The sequence below is a fragment of the Rhinatrema bivittatum genome, chromosome 6 (assembly GCF_901001135.1).
Source record: "Rhinatrema bivittatum chromosome 6, aRhiBiv1.1, whole genome shotgun sequence".
NCBI lineage: Eukaryota > Metazoa > Chordata > Amphibia > Gymnophiona > Rhinatrematidae > Rhinatrema > Rhinatrema bivittatum.
Window position 1 is genome coordinate 127376774 of NC_042620.1, and position 23599 is coordinate 127400372.

Consider the following 23599-nt stretch of genomic DNA (forward strand, 5'->3'; position numbering starts at 1 on the left):
TTTCCTCTTCTTATTCTTCCTGCCTATTTTCCTATCCTCATTCCTCCTCCTCCATTCCTTATCCTCTTCCTCATTCTTCTTGTCATTCCTCATTCCCCTCGTCCAATAGTCTTCCTGGTTTTCTCCTCCTACTCCAAATCCAGGGCCATCTTTTTTTCACCTCCATCTCAGTCATCTCCCTCTCCAACTATCCCTGGTCCTTTCTAATTTTTCTACATCTACATTCCTCTCTAACCCTTCTTATGAGTTTTTTCTCTCTTTCCATTCCCCCATATGGGGTTATTTCTCCCCCTTTCTTCTACCTAATACCTGGACCTATCCCTTCATCCTGGATCCTTTCAACCCCCATTCCCAGTTCGCTATCTTTCTTTCTTCCCCACCATGGGCCCTTTCTTCCTGTTCCTCTCCATCCACCCAATATCCAGTTCTCCTTCTTCTTCCATACAAAGTTCAAACCTTGGCACTCTCTGCCCTCTGTTCGCATGATTCCCAATATTATTTGCCCTACTAAAGCCCTGATCCCTAATCCTCAATTCCCCAACAGGGCCTGGTCTCTTGTCCATAATATGGTCTGCCCTGCCCCTACATGAGCTCTAGTAGAATCTGCCCCTTCCTCTGATCCTTGCTATGGTGTAGACTTCCTTCTCTTTATACATTCTATTGGTTGGCAGGAATATTGGTCCTAAATATACCAGTTAGTTTCCTCTACTATGTGAACCAGTTTCTCTGTATGAGCCATGCAGATCCCCCTAGATCTTGTGTCTCATACCATAAGACTAGCTCCATTCTGCAGAGGAAGCAGAATAAACATTAAGCATTTCCTGACAGCTAGGGCAGCTTGTGGGGTATGGGGTGGTGGACAGAAGAAGATAGGTGAGGCCCTACTGGGAACTGGGTGGAGAAGTAAGGTTGTACCAGAGATCTGAGGAAGGGGAAAATGGATGGAGGGAGAAGAGACAGTACCATGCATTGGGGGGAGAGTGAAAAGACCTGTGATTCTGGTATTTCTAGAATCAAGGACAGGAGTTTGCTGCATGGAAGTGGGTCACTGTCAGGACAAGTTGATGCACAGGCTCTGTGTGCTTATTTCTAGCCATGCCCCTACCTCTTGTGAAGGGACCAGTGGGATCTGGTGGCCAGGTGAATAACCTGAAGGGCAAGTTGCTGACCTGAGATGTCTGAGGGGTTGCCAGCTAGAATGGGAGCCAGCAAGCTGAGAGATCCAATAGACTGTCAGTGAGAAGTCATGGCCAAAGTGTGGGTGTACTGGAGGGTGACCAAGGAGAAAGAAGCCTGCTTTCAGGGTGTAAGGTATCCAGGGATCTTGCTATTCAAGGACAGTCCTATTTATAAAGAAATTACCATATGTTCTGCTTAACAAAGAATAAGATGCACAGTTGTTCTGTTTTTTCATCCATTGCTCCTACCATGTGACAGGGGCTGGCCAATGGCACCGATAGCCCCTGTCACATGGTAAGGGCAAAGTGCTATCGATGCCATTTTGATTAGGGGCAGCCGATGGCCCGAGAGCGGGAGATCACTCCCAGGTACTTTAGAAAAGTTTTTAAGGGGTTGGGAGGGTGGGGGATTCTAAATAATTCAATTTAAAGGGTTGGGGTGGGTTTGGGGGTTGTTTTTCTGTGTGCCCTTTCTTCCCACACCCCAAATGATAAGAAAACTACACGAACATTTTGTGGGGTTTTCCTATCACTTTCGGGGACACTTCTGATACCTGACAGATGAGAAAAGATCATACAATATTTTCATCCATCAGAAAAATGATTCACATCCCTATTATGAAGTCTATTAGTGGTGTACAGTGATTTGGAATGAAATTGGAAATAAAGACAATATTTCCTATTTTGCTGCATTTCGAGAAGCAAAATAAAAATGAAAGGAAAACCGACTAAATTTTGTGTGGTTTTCCTATAGTTTTTTTTTTTTTTTTTGGGGGGGGGGGGGAAGAAGGGCACATCTACTAAAAAACAAACAAACCCCAAACCCACCCCATCCCTTCAAGTTTAATTAAATATAATCCCCTCCTGACCTCCCCCAAAGACTTGCCAAAAGTCCCTTGTGGTCCAGTGGGGGTCCCGGGAGCGATTTCCTGCTCTCGGGCCGTAGGCTGCCAGTAATCCAAATGGCGCTGATGGCTCTGGTGGCGCTGGTGGCTACCGGTGCCATTTGCTAGCCCCTGTCACATAGTAAGGGCAAAGGGCTGCCAGCGCCATTGGCTACCGGCCAATGGCACCGGTAGCCCCTATCACATGGTAAGGGCAAAGAGCCACCAGCGCCATTTGGATTACTGGCAGCCTACGGCCCGAGATCACCCCCGGGACCCCCGCTAGACCACCAGGGACTTTCAGCAAGTCTTGGGGGGGGGGGGGGTTTGGGAGGGTGAAGGTGTTGTGTTATTAAATTTGAAGGGTTGGGGCGTTTTTTTTTTTTACACAAAATTGTGACAAAAAAAGGTTTCTGATCCAGGGAGTGGACCAAAATGGCTCACCCCGGACCCGAAAATGAAACAGCAACAAAAAAAAAAATGTATGCACACCACTAAAGTCTATAGCTGATGGGGCAAAGAATGAAGCCCCAAACCCCCAGGTCAGGAGGAGGAAGCCTTGGCTCAAACAATTTTACTTTCTCTTGCCAGGTAACTCTGTATGATCACTTGTGTTTCAAGTGATCATACAGTGGTGAGGTTAGCATCCCTCAGTGGAGGTCATGCTGACCATTTCTCACAGGTAAGGATCTGCAGAGAAATGGAGGTCTGGACATAAGGACCCAGGCAGATTCATAGCTGGTGAAGCTATAAGAAGAGAAGATAAGCAAGGGGGCTTCCCTTTGGTGGATGCCCCCTCTGTAATGGTCATTGCAAGTTCAAGACGGACCATGGAGTTTCTGCCGGGTCCCTTGGGTACTCCCTTGCAGAGGAATCAGTACAATCTGGATTTTCTGGTACAGTTTCTTTTTTTCCCTCCTGATGAGATCTGTAGTATGGTAGTGGTGAGCTTAGCAGAACTCCTCCCCATCAGGGCCAGCAAAATCTGAAGCTCCATGGAAAAATCCCTTGGATTTGAACATCCAGGATCACAAACTTGATCCCCACTGCCCTGGACGGCAAGTATATCTGGCACACCATGTAAACAGAATTTAGTACAAGTGAAGTTCAGTAAAAAAAATAAATAAATAAAAATCTTTTATAAGACTGATGCTCAGAGCATTGGTCTGCCTAGAAAAAATAATAAAAAAAAAAAGATCAGGGTTTGCATTTCAAAGGCATTCTTGCGTATTTTATCCAAGCTTTATGAGCAGACATTGGTCAAACACCTGTTCCTTGATCCCTCGAGAACAGCATTGAAGCTGCCCTCTTGAGTTAGCAGTAGCTCTGGATACTTGGGGGGCAAGGAACACTAAGCCTTCCCAATACAATGAGGGAACCTAGCCCCTCCTTTTAAGCAAACAATAGCTTAGTGGTGGACCAAAGAGTATCCCTATGCCAACATATGTTGTTTTTAGATAGCATCTAGTTTTATGTTTTTTCCCCAGTCTTTGTATGGGGAGGTCCTCATATTTGCCTCTAAGGGGAAACAGATCTTTACTGTCCCACAGAGAATTGGTCCATTGGCTTAAATTGAGAGGAGAGGGGGGTCAGAACCAGCGGAAACTGGATCGGAGCCCTGATAGAGGACCATAGGGGCCGGGTCCATGTAGATGACAAAAGCCAGCTGGCTAAAATTCCAAATATTGGCTGCAGATTAGGCATTCTAAGAATCAGGAACTAGTGCCTGACTTGTAGTTGTTCAGTGCAAATATTGAAATCCAGTAGTGCCCAGGGCTAACCTCAGTATCTTGCAATTATAGGTTAGAATGAACATACCAGAGGCCTTGATTGGGTAGGTTAGGTGACCCCCATGAGAGGTATATTGGGTCAACCACATTAACTGTTTAAACAAGCAACTTGCTAACAAGAAAAGGGAAAGCAAGAACAAGGAGTTTCAGGTTTCCTGGAAGAGCCAATGGCTGATATCCAGACTTGGGAGGATGTATCAGCTAGATGCCCATACAGTTCCCTGTTCTTAGCCAGGGGTGGAGCATACAGGAATTCTCCCTCATTTAAGGAAAATAATTCTTACCAAAAAGAATGTGATATTGTCTTGCCAACATTGGTGCTGTAAGGACTAGGCTACATAGAGAGGATAAGCAAGGATGTAAGATTAGGGCTACTGGTTGGCAGACACGGTCCATGTAGCATGCCTTAAAGTCTGGGGGGCCTCTTGAGTATTATGAGACGTCCAATATTCTGGAAGAAAAGTCCAGGAACTTGATCAGTCCTTCCACTAAGGGAGAAAGGGAGGTTGGACAAGGCCCGCAAAAAAGCAAAGTCAACATGGGTTCAGGCCTTATATTGGGCGCAAGAGATTTGATTAGTTTCAGTTGAGCATTTCAACTATATTTCTTTCTGAAAATGATAGTGATGTGCATGGTGACTGAGTGTGTGAACTCATAAGAGGAATACAAGGAAAATACTTCCTACAAAATGCGGACTTGTTGCAAGGAACAGAGGAAGGAAACCTAGTTTGCACATTAAGATACAATTCTTTTGAGGAGTCAAAATCACAAGACTTCCACTGAGGGAAGTCTGCTCAATTTGGTAAAGAGTTTACTGTGGAAGAAAACTACCATCACTTCCTTTAAAGATGAGGAGCATCTCATGGACATGTTGGAGTTCATCTCCTGGGTGTTCTTGAGCAATCCTTCCAAATAAAAAAGGATCATAGTGCCTAATATGCCCCCTTGTTGTTTTGACAATAGGTCATGTCATTCAAGATTTTTTTATGAATGTAAAAGATCAAGGTCATAAGTGGAAGCTCAGATCATGAGATAGGCTTAAATATCCTTGAGGATATCTGGAATTCACTAATGAGTGCAAGAACTCAAGTGGACGATTATATTTGGCTGCAAAGGCCTGCAAGAAAGAAGTGACTTCAAAGGCAGCAAGTATATAATGGATTAAGGAATCAAATTATGGCAACATGCATATTAAAGGCAAAGCCAAGGTTTGGGAGCCTAAAAGTACACTTGGCGAAGGCCAGGCAGTGTCATCTGCACCAGGCAAACCAGTGACCCTAGGAGAAATCTGTAGGGCAGCTACAAGGGCATCTCAGTATACATTGACAGAATATTAGACGTAAGTTATTTTAAGGGCAAAAAAGGATATGACATATAATATGAGAATCCTGGAACTAAGCCTAAGTAACTCCCACTCGAGCTAAGAACTGCTCAAATATGTCCCACTGGTATGGTCTAGTCTGCAGGATGAAAAGGAAGGTGAAATTTATACTTACCCATTAATTTATTTTCCTTTAGTCCTAGCAGATTAGTCGAGGACCCACCTTGAAAAAACAGTGATCAAAAAATAAATAAATAAAAGTGGGTGCGTGAACTTCTATATGTGTTTATATGTACGTACATACCGCCTATAGATATATGTAGGTATATGGATAGAATTTAGCAAATAAGTCCTTTCTCCCAGCAGAGAAACATGACCCAGGGAAAGGAGAGCAGAGGGTATCCTCAGGCCCTGACCATATTAGTTTGACTAAGAAAATTATTCTAGTGGAGTAATCTCCTTTTTTCTTCTCTCTTTGCAGTTCCAGGGGAACCTTATACTCAGAAGAACCAACGGCAAGTGCAACATTGTCCATTCAGAATACAGCAGTCCTGATTGCAAACTTGGAATTGGTATTTGGGTTCCAGGGCTTGTATCCAAGAAGGAGATGCTGGTGATGGTAGTAGCTTTTTTTTTTTTTTGTTATAATGGCAATTGGGGAATCAAAACTACCACTGCCTCCTGGTTGGTTTTTAGCTTTGGCATAACATACTGAGGAGCTGAGGCAGCACCAGGCCTTTTATAGGAAATGAAGTCAGCTCTTGAATTTTTATCTCTTCTTCTATCTACTAGCCAGAGGGTGCATCCCACCTGTATGGACTAGTGTGCTAAGACTAAAGGAAAGGAAATTAATGAATAAATACAAATTTCACCTTCTATCACTCATTAGACACATAGTAACTCTCTTTATACCAAAGGAAACTCTATATACTCTGCATACTGTTCCCAACTTCTCCTTCAGACATTAACTTGGGATTTCCCTGGTATAGCTCTCTCCCCTATAGAAACTCTTCAAGGAATTCCACAGACTGCAGAACTCCAAGCCATTCCTCCTTTGGAACTCTGGTCAGATTCCTTGGTTATTTCTATAATATTCTTCTTCCCAGTTCCTCAGCAGTAATACTAGATCACATGCATGTAACTCGATTAAAAAATAAAATATTAAATTACCTCATTAAGTAATCAGGCCAATTCAGTATGTTGCGCTCAGGCCGAGCGCACCATTAGCCCCATTTGGATGCGCGTTTTCGACGCGCTATTATATTACCCCTTATACAGTAAGGGGTAATAGCACTTGGAAAACGCGCAGCCAACCCCCCTGAAACTAGTAGCATGCATCACTTGCAAATGCATGTTGATGAGCCTATTAGTTAGTCACGGTCAATACAGAAAGTAAAATGTGCAGCCAAGCCGCACATTTTACTCTCAGAAATTAACTCCTGCCAAAGGAGTTAATTTTGGCCGGCACCGGGCACTGTACACCCTCCAACTTAATTTCATAGCGATCTTAAGTCGAAGGCCCCAAAAATAAAAAAAAATAAAACATCTTTAAAAAAAATAAAATCTGCCCGCGGGTTGGAAAACGGATGCTCAATTTTGCCGGCATCCGTGTTCCGAACCCGTGGTTGTCAGCGGGTTCGACAACCGATGCTGGTAAAATTAAGCGTCAGCTGTCAAACCCGCTGTCAGCCTCCGCTTCCGCCAATAAGGAGGCGCTAGTGTCCCTAGCGCCTCCTTATTAGCGCGGGCCCTCATTTGAATACTGAATCACGCACCCAAGAGAGTGGCCTGGGCGCGCATTGGGAGAGCGGGCACTCTCCTCGGAGCGCCGGCTCTCCTGCGCAGTTTACTGAATCGGCCTGAATGTTGGTTAGTATAGCCAGCATTAACGCCTACAATTCTTAACATAGTCTACTAATGGCATTAATACCATAAATAGTAACTACACCTCAGAATATATAGTTGTGTTGAAATAGGGTTTAATGTGTCATTGTAATTCCCTATCATACCCTGTGAATATTATTTTCCTCAGTGAAGGTTACTTTCCTTTACAAACTCCTAAGCTTCCCCATAAGTGCTTTTCTGATTAAGGTAAGATTATGCAGAATTTTGTAGTATCTGGCAGCTGGAAGCTTCCTTTCACAGTTCTCTCTCACAGCTCTTACTCTCTTGTCATCTCTCTCTTTTACAGCACATGTGGGCTAGAGGATTAGCAATTCTATTTTGATTTTGGCACTATGACCAGCAAAAGGAATCTGAGTTCCTCCTGCAAGCAAATGTGACAGGGGCTTTGCCCATCACTAAAGCAATCCCCAATATTTCTCCATCAGTGAGATAATGGGAAGGGTTTTGCCGATATTTGAATCCTCCCCTTGCCAAAACCCCACCTTTTTGGGAGATAGGCTTCTGGGAGTTTATAATTCCTTGGAGCATGCCCAGTTCTTTAGAGGGTTAGGCGTGGCTATAGAAGCCAGAAGAGAGGAGTTAGAGATCCCCCAAGATCTCAAGAAAGTCTTCAGTGAGTTAAGAGCTGAAGAGAGAATTAGGTGCAACTGTAGGAGCAAGAAAGGAAGAGAAGATGGAAATCACCACTTGATCTCAGAGCAGAAAAGTACAGAGAATTAGGAGTTGCCGTTAGTCATAGTCTCACTCCCTGAGGTCTGTGATTGAAAGGAGAATAATTTTTGCTGAGGAGTATAGTAGAAGATATGGAACTGTGACTAGTCTGGAAGGATGGGTTTCCAGCCCCCCCCCCAGAAGGGCTGGGTCATTTTTTCCCGACCAACCAGGAAGGCAAGGGTGAATTGTATTTTGGACTCTTGGACAGGAGACAGCTAAGAAGAGGGTTGGACTCTTGTTTTGGAGATTTCTGAACAAAGTTGGATTTGGATTACAGTTTAGAGTTTGTCCCACCTTTGGGGAATTTTGCATTTTTCTTTTTTGCTAGCCAAGTGCTAGAACCCCATTCCAGCCACCCAAACCTCCAAGCAGAGGAGTGTTCATGTGGATAGTGGTACAAGAGAGCCTACAAGGGAAGTAACACCTAGTATGGAAAAGCTATAATCTCTTTTATTCTGTTTTAGTTTTGTACTGGTGGCTGGGATTATTTTGTTTAAATGGCAGTAAAAACTTTAATTTGAACACCACTTTTGAGTCCTCGCTTTATTTTTGGTAACTGCACCAGGAGTCCTCGAGATTAACTTCCCCCCCATCTGGACTTGAACCTGAACCTGTGACACACCTGAATGGTGTTCGTAGCACAAGACAGGGGCCAGCTACACAAATATTTTGAAGGCTTTGGAGGGCAAGTATAGTCTAGGGTAAAGTGAGCCTAGAGGCCCTTCTCTGTCTGGGGATTGGACCCAGAGCCCTTGTCTATCTTTGGGAGTAGGTGGTCACTAAGCCTGGAGACTCTTGCCAACTTGGAGGATGCGGTAAGGTCAGATGGGGGTTCTTGGATACAGAACCATAATCCTAATCTACCCCTCCCACCTCCATTTTGTTGGACCACTACTTCATCTTACAAGTAGATCTTGCTAGATTTTTTACCTTTGCCCACAAAACATTACTGATCCCTGTTCTAGCATTTCATGATGTTTCACTTTATTTCTGTGCTTGTGGATGATGATTCTTTCCTCCTGCTGGCATATTGCCACCTCCCTTTCTCCATTCCCCCCCCCCCCCCCGCCTCTTTCTAGTTCCACCATTACTATTATTCCACTGGATCCCTGACCAAGCAAACTTTTGCTCTCCTGAAAAGTCAGTTTCTCTCTGTAGACCACACCAGAGGCTTTGCAGTGCACCCCTTACTGTATGTCAGGAAGGTGTTCATTATGTGCTGCATATTACAACATGTGTGTCCACTACTGCATGTTCTCTGGCCAGTGAAGTATGTATGTACACAGAGGAGATGAATACTGAGGATGAATCTGAGAACATAAGAACATGCCATACTGGGTCAGACCAAGGGTCCATCAAGCCCAGCATCCTGTTTCCAACAGTGGCCAATCCAGGTCATAAGAACCTGGCAAGTACCCCAAAACTAAGTCTATTTCATGCTACTGTTGCTAGTAATAGCACTGGCTATTTTCTAAGTCAACTTAATTAATAGCAGGTAATGAACATCTCCTCCAAGTACTTATCCAATCCTTTTTTAAACACAGCTACACTAACTGCACAAACCACATCCTCTGGCAACAAATTCCAGAGTTTAATTGTGCGTTGAGTGAAAAAGAACTTTCTCCGATTAGTTTTAAATGTGCCACCTGCTAACTTCATGGAGTGCCCCCTAGTCTTTCTATTATCCGAAAGGGTAAATAACTGATTCACATTAACCCATTCTAGACCTCTCATGATTTTAAACACCTCTATCATTTCCCCCTCAGTCGTCTCTTCTCCAAGCTGAAAAGTCCTAACCTCTTTAGTCTTTCCTCATAGTGGAGCTGTTCCATTCCCTTTATCATTTTGGTCACCCTTCTCTGTACCTTCTCTATCGCAGCTATATCATTTTTGAGATGCGGCGACCAGAATTGTACACAATATTCAAGGTGCAGTCTCACCATGGAGCGATACAGAGGCATTATGACATTTTCCGTTTTATTCACCATTCCCTTTCTAATAATTCCCAACATGCTGTTTGCTTTTTTGACTGCCGCAGCACACTGAACCGATAATTTCAATGTGTTATCCACTATGACGCCTAGATCTCTTTCTTGGGTGGTAGCTCCTAATATGGAACTTAACATTGTGTAACTATAGCAAGGGTTATTTTTCCCTATATGCATCACCTTGCACTTATCCACATTAAATTTCATCTGCCATTTGGATGGCCAATTTTCCAGTCTTAGAAGGTCTTGCTGCAATTTATCACAATCTGCTTGTGATTTAACTACTCTGAGCAATTTTGTATCATCTGCAAATTTGATTACCTCACTTGTCATATTTCTTTCCAGATCATTTATAAATATATTGAAAAGTTTGGGTCCCAATACAGATCCCTAAGGCACTCCACTGCCCACTCCCTTCCACTGAGAACATTGTACATTTAATCCTACTCTCTGAGTCTGTTTCCTGTCTTTTAGCCAGTTTGTAATCCACGAAAGGACATCCCCGCCTATCCCATGATGTTTTACTTTTCCTAGAAGCCTCTCAATAGGAACTTTGTCAAATGCCTTCTGAAAATCCAAATATACTTCATCTACTGGTTCACCTTTATCTACATGTTTATTAACCCCTTCAAAATGGCGAAGGGGCTGCTGTATGTGCAACTTCTCAGAGAGCATTTGTAGCACCCTAATAATTGTAAGAGCTTTCAGCAAATTTTGTGGTGGTATTGTGATATAACCAATTAATTTTTTAGATGTTAAGATCATTTGTCCTGTTATACACTTTTTCAGAAATGTATCTGTTGAAGATGCCCTATGATATACAATATAGGAGCAGACAAATAGCTAGCTATTCATCAATAACTCCTAAACAGCCTCAAACTAGGTAAATCAACTCCTATTGGGCAGTTTTCATTAAGTTGTCCAGCGGCAAGACATGCAAGTAATTTTTGCATAACTTTATCGAATTCTCAGAGAGAATCAATCTAGTTTATTTTTTTTTTGAAAATTTACTAAAGTTTAAGCAGTACTTGTATAATATGCATTTGTTATATCTGCGGCTAGGATTAGGTGGGAAAACTACACCGGTATATTTGATAATTATATATATGCATGTAGTTTACCAACCCAACCCCACCTCCTAAAATGCCTTCTTTTTGTGTAGCTAAAATATAGTGACCTAATGAATCTTGGCAATTAGGGATGAATCTTGGCAATATTGGGGACGTGCTGTCCTTTTTAATGACATAGGCAATGTCAATGGCATTGCCTTTGTCATTTCATATAATTTCAAAACGGAAACAATACAAATGTTACCATAATGTTTTTTACATTTTTTTAATACAGTACTACACATGAAATAGTGAGCACTAATTAAATTACAGTACACTAAATCGAAATAATGCACGCTCAAAGAAAAAAATTAAAAGCAAAAAAAGGTCTTCTAAAGCAAAACAAAAAAAAAAAAAGGAAAAAAACGAAACTAAAACTATGTGACAGTTTTATCAATGAAAACCCTAGCAGTTATATTTAATTATCTATGTCGAACAGTTCTGAAACCCTTTGTTCTAGTTCGATAACTCTTTAGCAGGCCAGATCATTCTGAAAATTGTCCTTTTTACAGTTGTTTAATCTGTTAAATTCATTCCTTGGGATTCTTCAGCTATTTGAGATATTTCCTCTGGTTATTACACCATAAATCTTTAAAATTAAGCATTAAAAGGTTATATTTAAAAAGCTGCCAGAGAGATACTTGTGAGAGCTCCAGCAGCTGTTACCCATTTACTCTGACCTGTCTGACTTGCTCCTTAGTTCATCCCCTTCTTGCTTCCATTGGCACTGGGCAGCACAGCCAGGTAGTCTGGACAGTCAGGATTAACAACCATAGGATCTTCACAAGTCCCATTCCCTTCAGCTGTCTGCCCCCTTATGTTTTTAAATAACCTTTTAAGGCTTTATTCTAAGGATTTCTTAAGCAAGAGCCAGAGGAAATGCCTTAAATAGTTGGAGGAATGAATGTAATAGAAATGTGAATCCCCTTCCCCTCCATTTAAAAAAAACAAAACAAAAAACCATCTCAAGCAAACTCAAAGCACTGTATCCAGTCATTCTAAAGGAAGACCAATTAACTTGTTTGACTTATCAGTGTGAACCCATTTTCCCAGTCTTTCTAAAATGCAGTTTACGAGCTGCTTGGACAAGCGAATAGGCCAGAATATTGCAGTACAGTTTAGGGTTGGTAGTCATACTGAAGTGTGGGGGTTTGAATGATAATCCCAATAATATGTATAAAATATGCCGTGCCGTTAGATAGTCTTTAAAAGACAGTAGTGTTGAGTGGAATGTTTAACAGTCTGATTTACAAAAATGTCTAAAATAAATTTGTATGCCCTGCTGCACACAGTTAAAGTAAGAAAGAGACTGGAATTATTAGGAAAGCGGTTTATCATAGACAGCTCCTAGAGAAAGGGCAGTGCCAGTTTCATGTGGGAAAATTGTGCTTCCATAGGCCAGAAGAGCAGTATTTGACAGCAGTTTCAAACAGAGATGTGCACGCTATTATTTTTCATCTTTGTTTTTTTTCATTTTTCAGAGATTTACTGTTCATTTTTCTTTTTAAAGGGTTTTATTTTCTTCATATTTCTTTTTGTTTTCAGGAAATGTGTGCACCATTTGCTAATAGGGTGCACTATTTCCCCAAAATGAAAACTTTAGAAAAATTATTGTTATTATTTTTTGGTTTGTTTGAAACAAAATAAAAATGGGCTCTTTTGTCATGTTTTTACACTTTTGTTTCAAATGAATACACATCCCTAGTTTCAAAGGAACAGTTGAAACTGTTCTGTGCTTAAGGAAAAAAAAATCCTTTAGTGCAACAGCCCACATTTATTTATCTTTTGTGCTTTCTTTTTTATCTACCCTCCCTGCACACACTTAAAACTGGTTATGTTTCTGCACAGTTGCTATATTTGGAATAGTGCAGGAATGCCTGTAATGAGGCTTTAGTTACACCTTTAAGGCCTCTGTGGTTTCCAGGAACAAGGGAATAAGCTTGATTAAGGGTCTGTCAGGCCAGTTCAAGGTGCACATCAATTTGTGTTCTTTATCTGAAGTTCTCACATAGGAGAAAATGCTGAGAATAATAAAGTGAAGAGACCATATTTTCAGCCATGAAGACAAATAATGAAGGCTATTAAAGTACATCATTTACAGTGAGGAATTAGGTAGTCTAATGCATTTACCAATGGAAACAAGACCTAATACTGAGTCTTTGCAATATAATTACCTTAAATTTAATCTCCTAATATTACCCAGTATTAAGCCTCAAGGAACAAATCAACAAAGCTTCTCCAGTGCAACTATATCTTTTTTGAGATGTGGCCACCAGAATTCAAGGTGCGGACTCATCATGGAGCGGTACAGAAGCATTATAACATTCTCCGTTTTTCTCACCATTCACCCTTGATCACCATATCCTAATATTCTGCTTATGTGAATGTGGAATCGCTGGTACTTTCTAGAAGTGGTTTCATTCATATCTGTCCAGGTACAAACAGCAAGCCAAATTGGGAGCAGAATTATCAAATTGACATTCGATGGACACTGGGTTACCACAAGGTTTAGCCTTCTTTGCGCTGCTTTTTAATATTTATAAGTCCCCAGTGTGCAAAATTCTTGCTGGGTTATGCACTGGCTATCAATTGTATGCTGATGACATGCAGTTTTACATCAAGATGACCTCTTCATGGGCTGAAACTTTGTTATTAGTCTCCACTGCTCAGTACATCAATGGATAACTTACAACAAGCCTGCCCTAAACATCTCGAAGATTGAAATAGTAGCCTTACAACGTAAGTTGGTCCAAGTCTGTCCATCCAAATTGAGAATGCCATTTTGCTGGTGTCCTTCTGTATGAGAAGTTTAGGATTTGAAATTGACAGCGGCCTTACCTTTAATAACTAAATCAAGTCAGTTTGTTCCAGTATTTACAAAGTTCACATATTGCATAATTTTTAACTACTTTTATTACCGACTGATTTCCAATTTGTTGTACAGGCATTGATTTTGCCATCATGGTACTTCTGCAATGTACTATATATTGGCTTTCCTGCCTCATCTCTTAGGGCATTGCAGATGCCACAAAATGCTACTGCAAGGTTGATTTCAGGACTTTTCATATGTGATCATATTTATCCTATGCTTAAGTCCCTGTAGTAGTTTCCAGTCCACTCTTGAGTCACTTACAAATTGTAGTATTAGTCCACAAACTCCTGGAAATGAACTCTTTCCCATGGGTGATTGCCCTCCTGCGAGTCGATAATCCTTCCTGGGTCCTTCAATCTAGTGAGAAGTGTCTCCATGGTGTTCGAACAGTCCAACAGGCCCGACTAGCTGAAACAAGAGAACGTGCATTCCCCATAGCAGCCTCTGAACCTTGGAATTCCCTTCCACATGCTTTGCATCTTACCACATGCATAAAAATTAAACTAAGTAATGCTAAAAATCCATATTTTTGAGCTGGCTTTCAGTTGACGCATACGATCATGGTTATTTTGTTTTAATAGCATATGATTGTCGATGATCTCAGGGAGATTTTTAGTATGTTATGTATTATATTATATTATATAGTCATGTTATTCCACTTTGATAATGGCATCTGGTTTTGGGATGCTTATTAAGCATGTTATATGTTATTTTATATTATGTATGTTCTCATGCGAACCACTCTGGGCTTCAGTATAAAGCAGCATATAAATACCAATAAAGATACAGATAATATTAAAATCTGCTGGGGATTTTTCTATTATGACTTTTTCCCATCACAATACTTTCTCTTTGTTCCTTTCTACACCTTCTTCATGACTTCATTCTGCTTTCCAGTTGCTGTTTACAAATTCATCCATCCATGCACTAAATCCAATCTGAAAGCTCTAAATTGTTTTGCCTCTCTACCATGAAGCCAACTTCCTTATGCCATCTGCACCAGCTCCTCCTTTTCTGCAAGTGCTTGTCTCTGCATGCAGCTCCTTTGAACTGTTTATCTTGACTAAATACTGGGACCTATATTCAAAAAGAGCTGAGCTCCTATATTTAGTTCAATTTTATTGACTGATTATTTAAAATTACTTTTAGCCCACCAATCACAACTCTAGCCTAATTAAGAAGCTATTTTTCAGCCAAACTTAGACCTAGATTTATCATTTTGCTATAAATTTCACAAGAATAGTACCCATGATAAAAAAAGGGGGTGTGGTTAGGATAATTTTTGACATTCTGCAATGTATGCTATTTTACCGCATTGCATAGGTATTTTACCGCAACGTGTGTTAAATTTATTGCACCCGTGATATTTTCACTTCAAAAGCTGAGAAGTACTTTTGGGATACTCCTGGCAAGAGAGAGACAAAAAGACAGACACTTTAGAATGATCTCACATATACCACATATACCACATATACCACTGTAGGAGAGGCACTCTCAACCTAGCTTGATAGCAGCTAGATAGAGAATGCATCAAACTAGGTCAAGAGTATGTTGTACAAATCTTATCTTTGTTTAACTTTCCCCTCTCTAAATCAGATCAAATATTTACTGATGTGTACTGTACTGTTCGTACCTCTAACTGTGTATGTAAAACTGTCGCCCAAAACCTAGGCCACCACCAAAACCGCATCCCGAGTTACTGGTTGCCCCTGCTACATCAAATCTTTACTGATGTTTACTGTACTGTTCGTACCTCTGACTGTATGTAAAACTTCCCCCCAAAACCTAAGCCACCACCAAAACCTCATCCTGAGTTACTGGTTGCCCCTACTACTATGGTATAAAACGTTGACTAATATGTGTGCCTCCCCAGAGGCACTCTCTCTCTCCCCCCCCCTCTCTCTCTCTGTCTCTCTTCCTTCCTCTCTGTCTCCCTCACTCTCTTTCTCCTTCTCTCCTCTCTCTCGCGCAAAACAGGATTTGCAATTTGGGCATAACACCAGAAAAAAGTTATAGTTATTTCTGGTGTTAAAACCCACGATAATGTGTTATGCTATCACACACAACATTAAGCACCCCTCATTTTAATTTACTTCGCCCAAACTTCTCCCATTAGGGAAAAATTTTAAAATTTGCATACGCAGCAAGCGATGCATTATTTACCACAGGCATTATGGTGTTATCATGGGCTTTAGTATCCTAATGCCTGTAATAAGGCCTTAACATGATTTGAAAAATTACCCTGTTAGGAACCTAAGGGGTAATTTACTGAAGGGTTTCTCCCATTTTGTGTCTAGGGGGAAAAATGCTTAGGGGTAGATTTTAAAAGAAGCGCGATCAGCCTACTTTTGCTTGCGCATCAGACTCAAGCAAAAGTACGCTGGATTTTAGTAGATACGCGCGCAGCCGCGCGTATCCACTAAAATCCTGGATCGGCGCGCGCAAGGCTATCGATTTTGTATAGCCTGCGCGCGCCGAGCCGCGCTGCCTCCCCCCGTTCCCTCCAAGGCCGCTCCGAAATCGGAGCGGCCTCGGAGGGAACTTTCCTTTGCCCTCCTCTCACCTTACCCTCCCTTCCCCTACCTAACCCACCCACCCGGCCCTGTCTACACCCCCCCCTTACCTTTGTCGGTGGATTTACGCCTCCCGGAGGGAGACGTAAATCCCCGCGCGCCAGCGGGCCTGCTGCGCGCCGGGCCGCGACCTGGGGGCGGGTACGGAGGGCGCGGCCACGCCCCCGGGCCGTAGCCACGCCCCGTACCCGCCCCCAAAACGCTGTCGACACGCCCCCGCAACGCCGCGCGCTCCGGCCCCGCCCCCCGACACGCCCCCCTCCGAGAACCCCGGGACGTACGCGAGTCCCGGGGCTCTGCGCGCGCCGGGAGGCCTATGTAAAATAGGCTTCCCGGCGCGCAGGGCCCTGCTCGCGTAAATCCGCCCGGTTTTGGGCGGATTTACGCGAGCAGGGCTCTGAAAATCCGCCCCTTAGTAAATAGGGCCCTTATAAGTTTGCAACTGAAAATTAACATAAATGTAGGTGCCTAAATTTAGGCCAGCTATTCATTTGCCTAGATTTAAGCCCTAAATTAGGTGTCTAGTTCTGAAAAACAGTGTTACATTCCTAACTCCAATCCTTGTAAATACCCACTTTTTAGGTTCCAAAATTTATCAGCCTAGTAAAACTAGGAGCCTAAATTTAGGAACTTAGCTCTAGAAAATTTTCAAAAGAGCCAATTTAGGGTGCCTAACTTTAAGTTAGGAGCCTAAACCCTTTGAAAATGTGTTTCTAAGTTTCCAGCTGAAAAATCACATAAACTGAGGGTCCTAAAATTTAGACTCTTAAATTTAGGGATGCTATTCATTTGCCTAGATTTAGGAATATAAGGGGGTCATTTATCAAAGTACTATATGGTGTTTTCGCATGCAAAAAATGTCTTTAATGCATGTGAAAATGCCATAATGCATGGTGTGATGCAAATTAGGAAAAGGGGAGGTAAATTCAAGCTAGGTTGAGAGAACATTGCACAAATCTCATCTTTGTGTGTGTTTCCTCACTCTGAATGTCATCAAATATTCACAAGAGTGCACTGTTCTTGTTCTGTTTATACATTACACTCTGCATGTCAAAGTGGCCCCTAACCCCTACACTAATACCTAAACTTCACCTTGCGTAACTAGGTGGGCCTCTATAGAGGTATAAATACCTAACTACTATGAGGGCCTTATAGCTAGTCTCTCTCTCTCTCTCTCTCTCTCTCAAAATTGCAATAATTGTGGTACTTACCGCAAAATGTGAAAATGTTATTGCAGTCTGTGGTAATACCTATGCAATAAATAGGCTATTACCATAAAACACACCCTATTTCTGAAAATCATTGCTATGCACCTAATTTTATTTCCCTGCCCTAGCTCCACTTCTGTAGCTTTCTACTTTTTAGGATCCTAAATTTAGATGTCTAATGAAACTAGGAACCTAAATTTTGTTACTCAGACATAGTACATTTTCAAACATTTAGGGACCAAACTCTAATAGTTAGGAGCCAAAATTCTTTGAAAATTGGACTCACTGTTTCCAGTCTACTATTCCTTTTGCTGTTCTTTTTATTTATTTTTAACTGTTTTGAGTATAATTTAGATTTGGAAAGCTGTTCTTGTTTACATTTGGTGAAAATAATGAGAACAATTTTTAAAGCCATTTATCTGGGTAAAAAAAGATTTCCCATAATAAATTGGTTTGGCTGAAAATGACCCACCTCTGCTCAGCTGAATATATATACTTGCTTCTACAGCATGTGTACTTTCAGCCTGATTGAGGGAAAATGATCCTTAGGGCAGGGAGAGGGGTAGCTTAAAGAATAAATGTACATAAATGTGATCTTCAGACTTACTTGCATTCTTTCCCTGAAAATATTTGCCTGCGCAAATTGCAGGTGAAAAGTCCATGGGTTCTTCTAGCCCACAGACCTTGTAGTCAAATTGCAAATTACCTGCCTAGTTCCCTTTGAAAATTAGTAACAAGGATAGAGGCAAGTTGCAAATTGCCCTTTCTGTAACTGAGATGAAGAAAATCTGCCTGTGAAGAGGAAGGAAGGACAACTTCAAAGTGCAGTTGTTCTTTTCTTCGGTGAGGGCATCAAAACTTTGCTAAGCCAGCACAATCCTTACTCGATCATCAGCCCATATGGTAGAAATGAGGAGGAAGATCTTTATCTGGTGCAGAATTGTTAACTAGGGATGTGAATTGTATTTCTGACAATTGAAAATATCGTACGATATTTTCAAAGTCGTCAGAAATCGGGGGCTTCCCAAAACCGATAGGAAAATCCCACGAAATTGTTCGTGGGGTTATCTTATCGTTTTGGGGGAGGGCGGGAAAAACGGCACACAAAAATAACCCCTAACCCCCCCCGACCCTTTAAAACTAATCCCTCCCAACCTCCCAACCTCCCAACTAATCCCTCTCAACCTCCCAACCTCCCAACCCCCCCAAAAACATTTTACAGGTACCTGGTGATCCAGTGGGGGTCCCGGGAGCGATCTCCCACTCTCAGGCCGTCGGCTGCCACTAATCAAAATGGCGCCAATGGCCCTTTGCCCTTAACATGTGACAGGGTATCCGTGCCATTGGCCGGCCCCTGTCACATGGAGGGAGCACTGGATCGGTTCCGATTCACATCTCTATTGTTAACTGTGTCCCGGAGAACCCAAGAAGTAAGATCTATAACAGGGCTAACAGACTTCTCATCAGTCAGGAGTGATGCCAATAGTTGCCTCTGAATTAAGGAACGAGAGCACTCAGTAACAGGGAGGTGCATTCGTTTGCAACAAAATAAGAAATAGAAAAATATTTCCTATTTGTTGTGTTTTGGGGGGTGACAAAACAATAAGAAAACCCACAAGATTTTTTAAGATGGCGCCAGCCGTCCATTGCTCCTACCATGTGACAGAGGCCGGCCAATGGCACCGATAACCCCTGTCACATCTCTACTCAGTAATGCCACTCCAAGTAGGAGTGGGAATCCTGCATTTTCTATCGCCTTTCCCTGCACAGAAATGTGACACTTTGCAGAGTTGCACAATTCTACCTGGGCAGGTGTAAGAGGCTCTTCAATGTCAGCAGCGTTCTCAAAAGAAATACATCAGCTCACTATGGACTGGTGTACTAAACATTTTTTCCATAAACACAAAATGGGAAAAACCTTTCAGAGCATCTGGCCTGTAAGGAATATCCCAATTCTTGCTAACAGGACAAGCTGCTAAGCTGGACTCTCTGACGTCAGTAAAACTGGCCATTGGCCTGTTTGGCTATGTGCAGCCAACAGCAGATATGAGAGACTTTGCAGTTGCTGTGTACATGACCAGCTTGACAGATTTATTGACCCTTCCAGCCTAGCTGGAGTCAGTGAGGCCCAGAGAAACACAAGGACAATTGGGGCTGTGTGAATTTGTACAGCCAGAACACTAGAGGCCTCTTCTTATGGCTCTGGGGCCAATCTAAGAGCAGGACTTATCAGTGCACTGTCAAGACTGAACAACTGGCAGTCCTCAAGCTGACCGCTTGCTGAACCTGGAGAGAGAAACAAAAGACCTAGAAAAAGGATGCAAAATCAGCTGATTAAAAGCCTTAACTATGCATTCACCTGACTATGCATGAAACTTCTGAATTACACATAGATAAGCCCTTAAAAGCAGCGGGATGCAAACACTCAGGATCGATCATTGCCCACCCAGAAGAAGATGACCCATTCGAGTGCTGTCTCCAAGCTCACTGCACCCGTGACTGACAGAAGGACTGATCCCCTCCAAGGTGTCGCCACATAGAGGAGCCGAGAGCACCTTGTTACTGGTGTAACAAGCCCTTCTTAGTTCTGAATACCCTGGACTGAGAAACAGATCCTGTGTCGTAAGTCCAGGCCATAGAGAGAGAGAAACTGCACTGAATGTCCACTATGCTGGTGAGAGTTTTAATCCATCACGACCCCTGAGTCAGAAAGATAGGTTTTTGTTTCACTCTTGTAATTCTTGGCTAGGGGAGTTGATGCTAGCATTTATTCTTTTCTCTTGCCTGCTCCCTCCCCCTCTCCCTGTTTTTTGTAACTTCCTCCTGTCTCAAGTTCATTGTGAACCGGCGTGATGTGCCCCACGAACGCTGGTATATTAAAAGCTGTTAAATAAATAAATAAATAAAAAAATAAATAAATTCTGTAATCTGATAAACCCGATAAGTAAGCAGTAATAATCCAATTGTGTGTTTCCTAATGAAGTATTACACCTAGCCTTGTGTAGCTGAGAAATAAAGTGTTACTCAGACAGTTTGATTAATTTCTATTTCTATTCTTTTTTTAATTCTCTAAGTAGATGGACAGGTGAGGTCACTGGTAAATAAGGAGATATATAAGGGGGAGGTGGGGTAGAAAGTCCTAACTCTTCTCCCTAGAGGCCTGTATGTTATTCATGAGAACCCTCTAAAAGCCATGATCCACATATCATGACTTCTGAATAAATCATTGACAGTCCAATGCTATACTGTGCACTGGCTGCAGTGCACACTTTAACCCAAGATTGGACACGCGTTTTGGATGTGCGTCCATAACCCCTGATGCAATAAAGGGGTTAGTGTGTTCAAAAAGCACATAGGTAATAGCACTCATCACATGCAAATGCATGTTGATGAGGCTATTATCTATGCCCCTCCTCCCACATGCCAAAAAAAAAAAAAAATGCATCTGAGACACACATTTTTACTCACCAAATTTAATCCCTGCTCCGGAGCAGGCATTAATTTTGGAGGAGCCCAAAAAGTGCACAGAAAAGCAGAAAATACTGCTTTTCTGTACTTCCTCTGAATTAATATCTTGGTGATATTAAGTTGGAGGAACCAAAAAATCAGAAATGTCCCCCAAAAAAATAAAAAAAAGAAAAAGTATGCTGGCAGTCAGGTTAGGAAAATGGATGCTCTAAAATTGAGCATCCATTTATTTAACTGGCTGACAGTCACCTCTCCCGGGCACCTGCTGCCGAGGAGGCGCTAGGGTGCACAATTCCACCTAGCATCTCCTTTTTACCGCAGCAGCCTATTTGCATTTTGCATTGGGCGTCCCGGAGAGGTGGATCAGTGCGTCCCTTTAATGCATGCCGATATTGCATTGGCCTGTGAGTATGATAATGTAGCATAGCTTTCTGGTAGTTGTATTGTTCTTGAAGAAAAATGGATTTGTATGTTGTATCAACAGAAAGATGTAGTGCATGAGCTGTCGAGACCATATAGGTCCATTCTTCAGAAGAATATCTTTTTGGTTGTTTCAATTAAAGGTATCACAACCTACAAAGATTCCAATTAACTGAAAGTGATAAAAAATGAAAATGAATTACAGAATGGTAGCTGGAAGGTTTGCAGATCATAAATTTTGATTTGTTTTTCCTAAATGAACAAAAATGCTACTTAGAGTCAGAATTGGTGACATTTTAATCTGGAATCTTAAGCTTTCTATCTACTTTGGATATGTTCATAAGGTCTTCTACTAAGTAAAATAGTCACACAAAATTTTCCAAATATAATTCACAAATAAAGCACAATCTGTGCATCATATCTTTATAGCTGCAATTTATGAATCACAGGGTGAGATCCCCAAAGTCCCAAACAAGTTATCAGTCACTAATTGGGAAGTTTTGGGATATGATCTCCAGCTCGCAAATTTTGAATAAGTACATCTCCCTCATCTTTCTCTTTATGACATAATGACAGTCTCTTGTACTATCATTAGCCTCCCAAAAGGAAGACGTAAGAGAGCTTTCATTGCTAGCAGCCTTCACAGCAATAAGACATGAGACTGCAAATGCCAAAGTACTTGTTATTTGACAGGTATATGGTAAAAGATTGATTTACCAATAGGCAAAGTAGACAAGTGTACTTCTTTCATATCATCAGCTGTGGCTGGTACCATACCCCAAAAAGGCAGTGGCCAATGACTGTTGCCATTTTGGAGTATGGCACCAGCAGGAAAGGAATGACTGGGAATCACCCCTGCCCGATTAGGACCCTGGGATTCTGTAAGAAAAAGGTGGGCTGAGGGTGTAGGCAAACCCCAGGCAAGCCCTGGGGGTTTTTTTCTTAAATTTTGGGTTGCAGAAAAGTAGAAAATACTGCTTTTCTGTTGTTTTTCTGACTTAATATCACTCTTTGCTGCCAACCCTATAAGTCACAGCTCCGTGACTTATGCATTCTCATTCTACCCTTAGCTGAGTGAGTCCCAAGTCACAGCTGCAGCCCTTCTCCATTTTCTCCCCTCAAGCTGCTTGCATTGTCTATTCCAGACTCGCCCCACTTCTCCTGTTCTCTTCAAGCTTAGTGAGGAAGGGGATTGGCTGAGCTGAATACAGAGAGGCCTGAGATTTCTAGTGTTTCCCCTGAGACCTGCAACTGATTTAAATTCCCTGAGTCTCAGGATGAAATCCTGAGACTCAGGATGAAATCCTGAGAGTTCCCAGGTATGTTTATTGCCCTATTGGGTAGCAGTCTGCACCTGGGGATGGGTGTTACACACAAATTAATTTAGTTTAATGTTTATTTCATTTTCTTTAGTTTACAATATGAAATAAACATTAAAATAAACAACCCAAAAAGTAATTAAAAAAAGAAACAGGGCCTCCCGAGGCTGCCCATCCCCACCACTCATCCCTCCCACCCTCAAAAATGCCAAGGCCAGGAACCTTACTGGTTCCCACTTACCGGGTCTGGTGTGGGATCCACTAACATGGCCTAGGCTCAGGCCAAAGCTTCAGACTTGCATAAGACTAGGCCACAGTTGGTCATTGCAACCTCAGCCTAGGCCATACACAAAGCCTAGGCTTTGAGGTCTGGCCTTGATGCCTAGGCCCAACAATGGGCCCAGTCTGGAGGCCAAGTCCTACCTCTGGGACTTCAGCCTGTGCTCCAGCCTGATGTTGGGTCCTGATGACTGGGCCTCAGCTCAGTCCAGAGTCCAAATTCTGAATCTAGGTCTTCAGCCCAGGACTGAAGCAGGGGCCTATTCTGGAAGCTGGTTCCCAATTCCAGGGACTCGGCCTAGGCCCAGGCCCAGGCCCCTAAGGCATTATTCTCTGCTTTCGTTATTCTTCTTTATTATGATGATAGCTGCTGGGGACGCATCGGACTAAATTAACTCTGGTACCTCCCTCTTTAGCAGCCACCATTTTGTTGTATGGCAGTTTAAATGACTGTTGTACAATCAAATGGTGGCCTCCACTGAGGAGGGAAGCACTGGATTTAATTAACTCCAGCACATCTCCTGTGGATGCCGTCATTGTAAAGAAGAAAGTTGTGACTTGGATTGGCCAC